The sequence below is a fragment of the Lissotriton vulgaris genome, chromosome 2_2 (genome assembly GCF_964263255.1).
Source record: "Lissotriton vulgaris chromosome 2_2, aLisVul1.2, whole genome shotgun sequence".
Classification (NCBI taxonomy): Eukaryota; Metazoa; Chordata; class Amphibia; order Caudata; family Salamandridae; genus Lissotriton; species Lissotriton vulgaris.
Window position 1 is genome coordinate 202,704,074 of NC_141688.1, and position 12,137 is coordinate 202,716,210.

Here is a 12,137-nt window from a genome sequence, read left to right on the forward strand (position 1 = left end):
ACCTTCGATATGAAACGGGCGAGAGAAATAGATATCCATCTAGGAGCTGAATTGTACAAGGTGAAAACAGAAGATTTGGATCTGATTCTGGCATCTCTGCTTGAACAACTAGTGTGACCCTAGGCAAATATTTTATTCACAGACCCTCCTTTTTCTTCATTGTCTCAAATGAGAGTGTCTTCAAATACCTGAGTTTGGAAGTGCGCTGTAGAAAAACCTCTTATCTTTAACAGACCATAATTTTGCTCCATCTCTAGTAAGAATCTAGGCCACATATGGGCAGCAAAACAACTGACATCTTAGAATTCAGCAGTGGCAGTGTTGTATTGTAGCGTAATTATATTTATATAGCGCCTACTATCCCTGATGAAGCATCAAAGTGCTTTTTCGGAGAGCAGCTTGCTACTCTGGAGCCAAAAAGAATTAGAGGGGAATTAGCATAGTGAAATATGAAATTAATGTGAACGGTGGATATGTTAATCTGTTATTTGGATTGAGAAGGATAGTGGAAGTTTAGAGGAGGGAAAGGTCTGCATTTATATAGCGCTTGGTAACCTGATGAGGAGTTGATGCGCTTTTCGGCGAGTAGCTGGCCAGTCTGGAACCAAAAAAGAATTAGTGGTAAATTAGTCTAGGGAACTATGAAATTCATAGAGCAGTGGACCTGTTAGTCTGTTATTGGATTGAGAAGGATAGTGGACGAATGGTAGAGGGAAGGGTTTGAGCACTTTTTTTGGCGAGTAACAGCCTACTCCAGAGTGTAAGAAGGATTAGTGATTAATTAGTGTAGGGAAATATGAAATTAATGTGATTTGAAAGTGAAGGTAGAGGCTATAGTGTGAGAGATATAGGCTGCGATATAGGGTAGTGCACTGGAGATGCTGAATTAGAAGCATAGAAATAAGTATTAAGATAGATAAGTATAAGGAAGGCACGTATGTATAAGGAAAGTCATATATGTCGTTTAAAGTTGCATTTATTAGACTCAGGCTTTCAAGTGTTGCTGTATTTTAAAAAAAAGTGTTATTCACTAGTGAAGCAATTGTTGATAAATAGTTATGATAAAAGATATGCTTATTTATGCAGTCACATATACATGTTAAGCATAGAATAATAGAACTTATAAGTAATTTGAACATTTGTTAAGCAGAACTAATAAAGATCTATATCTTTAAAAGACAATTACTATACACATTTATACAAAGCAATACACAGATGTAGGTACACCTCTGTAGTCCAAATGAGTGCTTATACTGCCACACCCCGCGCACCCACATGTACTCCCTTGGAACAAACAGGGTGTCTAATGCCCAAACTCCCCCCTAAGACCCTTTACATATCTCCAAGGCGGGTCTAGACATGCCATGAGCTCAAGAAAAACAAGGACTGGAAATAACAGGATATAAATATCAGAAGCCACAAAGACGCGTAAGAACCGAGGCCTCCAAACACTGACAGCAACGGGGGAAACCTAAGCTACCCATACTGGAGGCACTCGGTCTGATAAATATTATGATCTTAAAACACAGCGATACAGAGGCTAAAGGCAAAGCAGGCTGGCACATACCAGCTCTCGGTGGCCCAGCCCGGGCCATAAGAGGAATCCTTCGTAGTTAGCAAGCAGCCTGCCAAACCGGTCGCATTTTATCAGTCCACCTCCGTAACGTCTGTCTTTTGGCTGCGCGCAGAATAGTATTTTACTTAAAAAAAAATTACATTTAAAAAAAAAAATGGAACTAGACCGTTTTGCAAGCATGCTTATGTTCTAAAATTGCTTATTAGACTCTAGGAGAGGGTCGGATTGGTTAGGAGGACAATGGGCCGGTGTTTGAGTTGCAGCTAAGGCCACCTTTTGGAACACACTGGTGGCCGATTGGGGTGTGTCTGGTGTGTTCAGATGCCGCCAGGGGCCCAGTGGAGCCTTGAGGGCTTTTTTGGAGGCAGATGAGCCTCCATTACCTCCATTTTAGGAACAGGGCGGAGCTGTCTTTCCCAGTGTCTTGCTGGGTCCACCTATTCATGTATGCAGACTGTGCAGGGGACTGTAGTTGATGGTAGCTTGTACGTACCACCTTTGCCCCAGTATTTAATATAGCCACAGACTTTAAAGACATGGCCACCTGAAAAACCCATGAAATTACATCGTTTTAATTACACTTTGACAGTTAGTCATTTAGGAAGTGCCATGAAGCGCCGCTTTGCCAAGGTCACCTACATGAATATAGAAGGCCCTATATATACCAAAGAGTGGTCGACTGTAAATAAAGTTATACATCGTGCCTTTGTTTCGATGATCGATATTCTGTGTTAAAAGATCATGCCTCAGCCCCTAAAATACCTCTGTGCCCTCACAACACAGCCAACAAACTATCAATCTCTTATGACCTCTGTACAGAGGGCACTGTTGTTTCAGGGGGTCTCACTCTAATGCGCTCACACTGCTGGCATTGGCACTTTTAGCCACGGTCGTAGCTTCAGGAAGGTGTTTGGGGTGTTACAGCACCCCCACCCGCCCAATAAATGTCTTCTGTAGTAATTAGTTGGGCACAGGTGCTTTAAGTCAGGTATGGTAATGTGTGTGTCGGATTTTATTTGGAATTTTTAAATACACATGCAGACAAAAACACATAACTCCCTTGGTTATTTCACAACATAATGAGCCCTGGGTACCCCTCGTGAATACTAATAAAACATTAAAACCAGAATAACCTAATGTGGTTGAAACCCCAAATTTAGATCCCGTCGGGGTTCTCCCTTTTATTCAGTTCCTCAGTTCTCTTTCTTTGACAGTAAAATCAGCCTCCTTGGAGACTGTCAAAAATTGCAATGTCGACTATATTTCAAGTCGTCACAGCGGGGTATTGGGTAAAGTTTTCAATAGCAACACCCCCACACCCCAATAAATGTCTTCTGTAGTAATTAGTTGGGTACAGGTGCATTAAATCAGGTAGGGCAATGTGTGTGTCGGATTTTTAAATACACACGCAGACAAAAACACATAACTCGGTTATTTCACAAAATAATGAGTTTTTAGGCACCCCTCATGAATACTAATATATTAAAACGATAATAGCCTAATGTCGCTAAAAGACCAAACTCAGCTCCACTCGGAGTTGTCAGTTCTCTTTCTTTGACAGTTAAATCAGCCTCCTTGGAGACTGTCAATAATTGCAATGTCGACTATATTTCAAGTCGCCAAAGCGGGGTATTGGGTAAAGTTTTCAATAAGCAATAATCGCGCCTCGGTTCGACCTCATTGGCTACGATACTGCCACTGCGCAAAGCTAAAGAGAGGTAAGTCACTCGAGGTACGCACCGGAGATTAAACTTAGGACACCTACAGCGAGCAAAAGTCACCCTCACACATCCCTAGGAGACACAGATAACAATAACTCACCAGGAGCAGAACTCTGTACTGTACTCTATTTATTACCTGTCAGACTCATAAACACGAGGTGTTGTGCGCAAAGGATTCTGGGGTACATACCGGTATGCTAATTAGCATTTCATCTCAAAGTCATCACTTCAGCAATAATTCCTCCGCATCAATAGAAGGACTGTTCCAGAGAGAGAGTGAGAGAGAGAGATATGCTTATTGCTCCCTCACGGCAGGGGAGGTTTTTGTACACAGGGAGAAGTCTTGCTCCCGTCCAAGGAAGTCAGGGCAGAGGGAGGCTTGAATATTAGTAATGCTTTAAAACAATGACATTTAATAAGCAATAGTGGCGGTGTATTTTGATTGCCTTTACTTTGTTAGATTAGTTTGTTAATAATTCGATTTAATACTGCCGTTTTGAATAAAATAACATTTTGAAAGGTACTTTAAAAAAATACATTTATTTAAATTAATTGCCTTTCTTTTTTTAAAAAAATGGTGTTTTATTTTTAAAAACGATTGGTATTTTTAAGTAGTTGATAAATATTAGTTTTAGCAATATATATCAAATGCATGTTTATAACGTTGTTTAAACTATATACATTTTAAATTACATATTTTTTAGTTAAAAATGTTATCTTGAGATGTAATATTAGATTTTTTTTATATTTGTTAAAGTTATTTTAAAGTTACATGTATCAGTACTCAGTTAAATTTGAGAAAGGTGTTTAGGTAATGTTTACATATTTTTTTTATGTTGGATTTGTTTTGAAAATATATTTTTTGTATTAAACTTTCTAATGTTACAATAATACCAGTTACATTTAAATAGTTGTGCATACCTATATAATGTTGGTATTTTGAACCTCAATAGTTTGGAAGCCTTATATTTGTACAGCAGTATTTTGGTGGTCAATATTCTGTGAGGTACAAGTGAAGCCAAACGCTGACGATTAAACAGTCTTTGCAATTGACATCATAGAGGAAATTAGGACTGTCTTCCCTTTATGTTCTACAGTCTCACCAACGAAGTGTTTGAAACAGAGGTAAATGCACGGGGCGAAGAAAGGATGAGGCAAGGGTGGTACAAAAAACACAATGTCGTTGCTGCCGTTCTCTCTCTCAGGACCCCCTTTAATACAGAGTTTTCATCCACACAAGTGAGCTCTGTACAGAGTCAGCCTCGCATCATCCTGACTTGCTGGCAGGAGCCCTCCCTGTGTCCTGTTGTCTGTGTATAATAAGCTACCGATGAACACTATGGAAGCAACAGTGAGTACCTCACCATGCCCCTCCCTTTAACCCCTTCCATGCTCATGACGGAACGGTTCCGTCATGAGCCGATAGGCTCATTAGAACCTTCAGCACAGCGTGAAAATTCGCGGCGCGCTGAAGGGGTTAAAGCCCTCTGAGCCCCACCGGTCCCTGCTGATGGGTGCTCTTCAAGGCCTCTCCCTACCTCCCTCTAGTCTAGTCCCACAAGCCTGATGGGCGGGGCTGGAATCCTCCACTACCATCCTTACTCCACCGACTAGGACTTATAAATAGGGCCACTGGAAACACACTCGTTTTCGGATGTACCATTTTTACACAACTATGTTTTTCTGGATTTGCAACATCATCTATTCTCTGCTGCACACAGACAGATACAAGCTCCAATGGACGAAAGGTTACTCAGAAAAAAGCGTGGCGCCCGGTGCAACCCTGGCAGACGGGTTCTAAGGGTTAGGGGATCTGCTCTCAATTTTTGATTGCTTTATTCAGGTATTAAAGGTGCACTGGAGGGCCTATAATCTGCTATTTGATACTTAAACTGTGGGACAAGCTGCCTTGCTGCCTAAGCAACATCAAACGCTATCTTGAAATCCACCAGGCTCTGAAATCCTTCCAGTTTTGCTCGCCTTCTGGGTTTTTTTGTTCGGTTTTTACTGCTGCTCAATGTCTGGCCTTTCGCCGTCATTCCTTTCCACACTGCACATCTTCCTCCGAGCACCACAAAGCCCTGTAGCTAGCAGTGTAAATAGATACACGCCTAAAATAATGATGGAAACTTCTGTCCACTTAGGGAGAACAAAGCCTACCAAAGGAGATGATGGACAGAGCGTTTGAGCAAATCAAACAATCACCCCCATTCAACTGATCTGGGTTTAATCCATCACCATTCTGTAGCTCACTCCACCACCCCAGTTGCAAATCAGTCTGACCCTGTGCCTCATGGGAATAGTCCAGCCCGAACTGCCAAGCCATGTCTTCCCTGGACCGGAAACAAGCATCCTGGTACCGGCTACGGCTCATAACCCTCATCAGCCAGGCTATCTTGAATCCTACTGTGTCATGACAACGATTTGTTTAATTATTGTGGTAAATTCATGTGACACCGCAGATATGTTCTCAAAACAACAGTTATTTTAATAGGACACTCTGAGTAAAGAAAATCTTAATACTTTCACTTCTCTTTTCTGGGCCTGAAGTCTAAAATCTTACAGTGCTTCCTAGAGAGTGATTTACGTTTTAAACATAACATAACATAACATGTGTATTTGTAAAGTGCACGTTCACAACTACGGGTATCATGGCGCTGAATAACAGATGTTTGTTGTTACCCAACTCAATGGTACTCATTTTATCGACCTCAGATAGATAAACGGCTGAGTGGACCCGCCGGGAAATGTACTGGTGACCATGCGGTAAAACACAGGCCCCTGCAATAGATGCATCAGACCAGCCACCAGACCAGGCATACATATGTACTTTACAATACTGCTCTGAGATCCTGTTTTGCAATGGGTCAAATGGCTTCTAGTAGCTCAAAGCATGGACACAGAGTGAAAGGTAGTACTAATACCTAACTGTGGCACACAGAATAATAGAGGCACACCTTTTACTGCGTGACATCCACAGGTGGAGCTATTTTCTGCTGCGTGCACATTGTAAATTTTACTTTCTTGCAAAGCAAAACCCTAATTTACCGTGAAACATGTTTTCCGCAGGCTCCGCTGAATGTATATACTTTTCCTGCTCAACATAAATTTGTAGTCGGAACGGTGCCGGGATCCCTTTTGTGGTACAAAAGGGGGTGGTGATGGACGGAGCATCAGAATCAATCAAACACTCACACCCAGTCAAAAGATCTGGGTTTAATCCATCACCTTTCTTTAGCCCACTCTGCCACCCCAGTTCAGACATGGCTATATGCAAATCAGTCTGACCCTGTGCCTCATGGAAACAGTCCATCCCGAATTGCCTAGCCATGTCTTCCCTGGACTGGAAACAAGCTTCCGAGGACCGGTTTCTGGCATTCCAGCTGTCTTCAGTCCGGCTTGCTTGAATCCAGTGGCAAAGTGAGCAAGGGACTCACGTCTGAGCATACCCTGCCACACTTATGGCAGCCAAAAGCGGTACAAAAGGGGGTGGTGATGGACGGAGCATCTGAATCAATCAAACACTCAAAAGTCAAAAGATCTGGGTTTAATCAATCACCGTTCTTTAGCCCACTCTGCCACCCCAGTTCAAACTGGAATGGCATGGTAAGCAAAAAAAACGATGGATTTAGGCCCAGATCTCTGTACTGGGGTAAAGTATGACATTGTTCTGCATTCTGTCCATCACCTGTTGTTTTTTGCATTTGTCACCCCGTTTGAGACGGGTATGCTCAGACGTGAGTCCCATGCTCTCCATTCCACTGGAATCAAGTTATCCAGGCTGATGAGGGCTGAAAGCCCGAAACCGGTCCTTGAATGCTTATTTCCAGTCCAGGGAGGACCTGGCTTGGCAGTTCGGGCTGGACTGTTCCCATGGGGCACAGGGTCAAGACTGATTTGCATATGGCTGGGTTCAAACTGGAATGGCATGGTGAGCAAAAAAAACGATGGATTTATGCCCAGATCTCTGTACTGGGGTGAATGTATGATATTGTTCTGCATTCAGTCCATCACCTGTTGTTTTTTGCATTTGTCACCCCGAGTGAGACGGGTATGCTCAGACGTGAGTCCCGTGCTCTCCATGCCACTGGAATCAAGCTATCCAGGCCGATGAGGGCTGAAAGCCCGAAACCGGTCCTTGGATGCTTGTTTCCAGTCCAGGGAGGACCTGGCTTGGCAGTTCGGGCTGGACTGTTCCCATGGGGCACAGGGTCAAGACTGATTTCCATATGGCTGGTTCAAACTGGAATGGCATGGTGAGCAAAAAAAACGATGGATTTAGGCCCAGATCTCTGTACTGGGGTGAATGTATGACATTGTTCTGCATTCAGTCCATCACCTGTTATTTTTTGCATTTGGGATCCCTTTTGCAGCAACATGTACTAAAATGGCAAATTAGGATTAAATACTGCACAGAATGTGCCACATAATTTAACTCTCTTGACCCATCACTTAGCCAACTCTCTCCTGACGCATAATTTATGATTGAAGACGCCCAACAGGCGAGCTCATCTTGGCCCACTGGCTGCACTAAACTCACACCAGAACCAATTTCTATCAGGAGCAAAGGAGGCCTCCTCAGACCAGGTCATTACCCATCAATATGTGTCTGCCCCAGGGATCAAAACAGGATTCACCGTTCACACAAATTCCATTCTTGGCCTCTCTACTGAGACTGCAGAGGGTTATCAATTGTCTGACAGCTATATGGGAAATTACAGTTAGTGAGTGTTCGCCAAGAACCATGTTGTGATATGTTTTCATAATAATCATTATATACGTAGGTCATTTTATTACATTTATTCTCTATGTATTTAGACAGTAACTTCTTTGTGCTTGCATGGGTGCGTTTGGATCCCATCCTTGTCGCCAATTGATATTATGTTCCTAGAAGGAGGAGATACACAAGCCAAGTAGTCAACAGAAGAAGGGTTTATTCATCGAGATAATAAAGTCAGCACTCGGGTCCCTTCGGGAACCCACCAGAGAATTAACAGAGGAAACCGTCCACCCTGGAATGCCCCGAGGCACTCTCATGCTAAACATTCCAACCACCATGACATCACACAGCATCAATCCTGGAACTAACCAAACACAGACGTAACTGCCTAAATACATGATTAATGAATATCAGAAAATGACCTACATACAAAATACAGTGAACAGAAGAAGGGTTTATTCCTCAAGATAATAAAATCGGCACTCGGGTCCTTTCGGGGACACACCAGAGAATGAACAGAGGGACCCGTCCAGCCTGGAATGCCCCGAGGCACTCTCATGCTAAACATTCCAACCACCATGACATCACACAGCATCAATCCTGCAACTAACCACACACAGAAGGTACTGCCTAAATACATGGATAATAAATATCAGAAAATGACCAACAAACAAATGAATGACAAACACAAACCACATTTCCTCTTTCAAACTTCTGATTTTTTTGAGCACTTTTACTGTAAATGTATAAATAAGTGGAGCTACAAAGTAACTACCGGTGACCTATAGATCTGTAGAGGGTGTACATTATCAATCAAACGAAGGCTTACCAGTAGCAAGAAGTGTGGCGGGCCAAGATTTGGAATATGCCCAGGGCTACACAAAGTGTGGACATATTTGGTGTTTATGTGCCGGGAGCAGCACGCGCTGAGTCAGGCGCTCTGATCTGCATGCTGAACAACGCGCAACAGAAGGGTGAGCACCATAAAAGGTCCTTTCTCCTTCATATAACAGAGCACAGGCGACATCAGAACACCCTGGGCCTAACTTCGAGACGGGCAGTAATAAAGCACATGACAATGATGGTGCTACAACTACCCTAGTGAGTGTACATAAACGGAGTCCTGGGGTGGATATGTCACTGGGGGTGGGACCTACAATACAGGAAGTGGTTTGACCCCACCAGACACAGAGGTGGATAAATGAACAAGCTACTTACCTTCGGTAACGGTATATCTGTAAGAAAAATTAGTTAGTTACAGATTCCTTACCTTAGAATTATCCCCAGGCGTCAGATTGGATCCGGAAAGTTTTTTCTTTAGCACTACCTCTGCGTGTTGGAAGTTGGCGTTTGTTGGCTATGCATCTGTTGTCGGCGGCGTGGTCGCCGGGATGTCGTCGCGGCAGCTACTTAGACGCCATCCTCGTGAGCGGACGTCAGTTCTGTACACGACTTTCCGCGCCAAAAACGCAGAGCGTGCAAGACACTGACCACTAGTGCATAAAACTAGGGCCTTGAAAGGATGTCCTTAACCCTAGAAATTAGTTCGCAGAACGGGGAGGAAGGGTGGGGTGGTAAGGAATCTATACCTAACTAATGGGTCTTACAGATATATCGTTATCGAAGGTAAGTAACTTGTTCATCTGAAAGAAACACTTTTAGATATAGATTCCATACCTTAGAATAGATACCCCAGGAATACCAACCCCGGTGGTGGATTAGTAAACCAAGATCACACCAGAAAGTCCTGGAGAACAGAACAGCGAAAGAAGCAGTCACTCCGGACTTGGCTGTCCAGCAGCAGTGTTTGGTGAAAGTGTGCAGAGATCCCCACGTGGCCTCTTGACAGATGTCATTCAGAGGAACTACTCTTTCCAAGGCAGTAGTGGCCACGTCGCCCTGGTGAAATGGGCGCCTAGCGCTACTGGAGCCTCCATTTTAGCTAGAGAATAACATGCCTTAATACACAATATGACCTATTGAGAAATGGTTTGTTTGCGTATGGCCTGACCTTTCTTTGCACCTACGTAGCCAACAAAGAGTTGATCATCCACCCGGAACTGTTTTGTGTGATCCAGATAGAAGGAGAGAGCACGTTTTGGGTCCAGCCGGTGGAGCCTCTCTTCCTCCTTCGTAGGATGCGGAGATGGAAAGAAGGTGGGCAAAGTCGGAAGGTAGGAAGGATGGAGGGGTCCAGAGTACCACCTTGTCCAGATGAAAAGACAGGAAAGGAGGTTTGGAAGAAAGGGCCTGGAGCTCACTCACCCTTCTAGCAGAAGTGATGGCTACCAGGAAAGCAGTCTTAACAGACAAGAGACATAAGGGAGATTTATGAAGCGGCTCAAAGGGAACGCACGTTAAATAGGGTAGAACAGGATTCAAGTCCCACTGAGGCATAACTAAGCGGATTGTAGGAAAGAGATGTATTAAGCCTTTTAAGAAATGGTTAATTACCGGGGACTTGAAAAGAGAAGGCTGATCTGGCAGCCGAAGAAACGCAGTGATAGCTGAAAGATAGCCCTTGATAGTGCCCAGAGCAGATCCCTGCTGGGCTAAAGAGAGATGGAACAAGAGAACCTTAGAAAGAGGGACAGAAAGGGGTTCCACAGCCTTTGCTGTGCACCATGCCACAAATGTTTTCCACCGACAGGCGTATACTGTCTTACTGTAGGGAGGCCTGGCTGCCAAGATTACGTCACAGACTTCAGGAGGCAGGTCAAAGGTTGTCAACTGCCGCCACTCAATCTCCATGCAAGATGGTGGAGACTGGACAGGTTGGGGTGGAGGACCGTCCCCTGCTGCTGCGACAGAAGAAGCAGTCTGATCGTAGGATCGATGGCCATGTTGAGCAGCTCGGGATACCAGACTCTTCGTACCCAATTACGGAGCCACAAGGATGACTTAGGCCCGGTCACACCTGATCTTCTTCAGCACTCTGGGCAGAAGTAGTATAGGCAGAAAGACGTACAACAGACCGAAACTCCAATCGTGACGAAAAGCGTCACCGAGCAAGTGCCGCCTTGGGTATTACAATGCACAGAATTTCTAACATTGTGCGTTCTCTTCGTTGGCGAATATATCTAAACAAGGCTCCCCCCTGTCAAAAGAGACCTTGCACCACCCCCGAGTGAAGACACTATTCGTGATCCATCATGCATCTGCGGCTGAGTCCGTCCGGCCTGACGTTCTGAGAGCCTGCAAGGTGTTGAACAACCAGGGATATGCCCTGATGTTCCAGCCATGTTCAGAGGCGAAGGCATCTTGACAGAGGGTTCACGACCCCACCCCACCTTGTTTGTTGCAGTACCACATGGCGGTGGTGTTGTCCGTGAACACCTGCACTACTCTTCCCCGGACAGAGAGGAGGAATACTTGCAGCGCAAGACGAATCGCCCGGATCGCCAGAAGGTTGATGTGAAGCCCAGACTTCCCCAGAGGCCTCTGTTCTCCGCCTCTCCCATGTGGCTGCCCTATCCCAGAAGGGATGCCTCCGTCACCATAGTGTGGTCTGGTTGGGGAAGGGAGAGTGTTCTGGTTCATGAGACACCACTGCAGTTGTTGTGCACTGGCCTCCAGGATCTGGAAGCAATCAGACAAATTCCACTGATGCTGCACACACTGTAACTTAAGGTTCCACTGCAGAGCCGACATATGCCACCAGGCATGATCGACCAGCAGGATGCAGGAGGCCATGAGGCCCAGCAGCCTCTGGGTCATTCTGAACGAAACCGAGGATAGAGGCTGAAAGATCGGAATCATAACCCGAATATCCAGGGCTCACTGTTCGGGAGGATAGACCCGAAACCACGGCTTGTGCAGAACCGCTCCGATGAAGAGGAACTTCTGAGAGGGAATCAGGTGCTACTTCGGCACATTGGTGGAGAACCCCAGCGAATGCGAGAGGTCGGCCGTAGTCTGGAGGTGGGAGACGACTGCCTGGGGCGAGCCCTCCTTTAACAGCCAGTCGTCGAGATATGGGAAGACTGAAACCTCTGATCTGCGCAGATGAGCTGCGACCACCGACATCACTTTTGTGAACACCCAAGGGGCGCTGGTAAGGCAAAAGTTGAGCACTGAGTGCGAAGACTATGAACATTTCGAACCGGAATAGTGGTGGCTC

The 12,137-nt window shown here is 44.9% G+C and overlaps 1 protein-coding gene and 1 non-coding gene across 2 annotated transcripts in view; both read right to left on the minus strand.

Moving 5' to 3' along the window:
• TRIM44 (tripartite motif containing 44) overlaps positions 1–12,137 on the minus strand; it is a 511,513-nt gene that overhangs the window by 101,018 nt on the left and 398,358 nt on the right. The gene's annotated exons all lie outside the window — the stretch shown is intronic.
• LOC147729236 (U4 spliceosomal RNA) lies at positions 3,147–3,286 on the minus strand. The gene has a single exon (XR_015309240.1). It is a non-coding gene; the product is annotated as a U4 spliceosomal RNA (small nuclear RNA).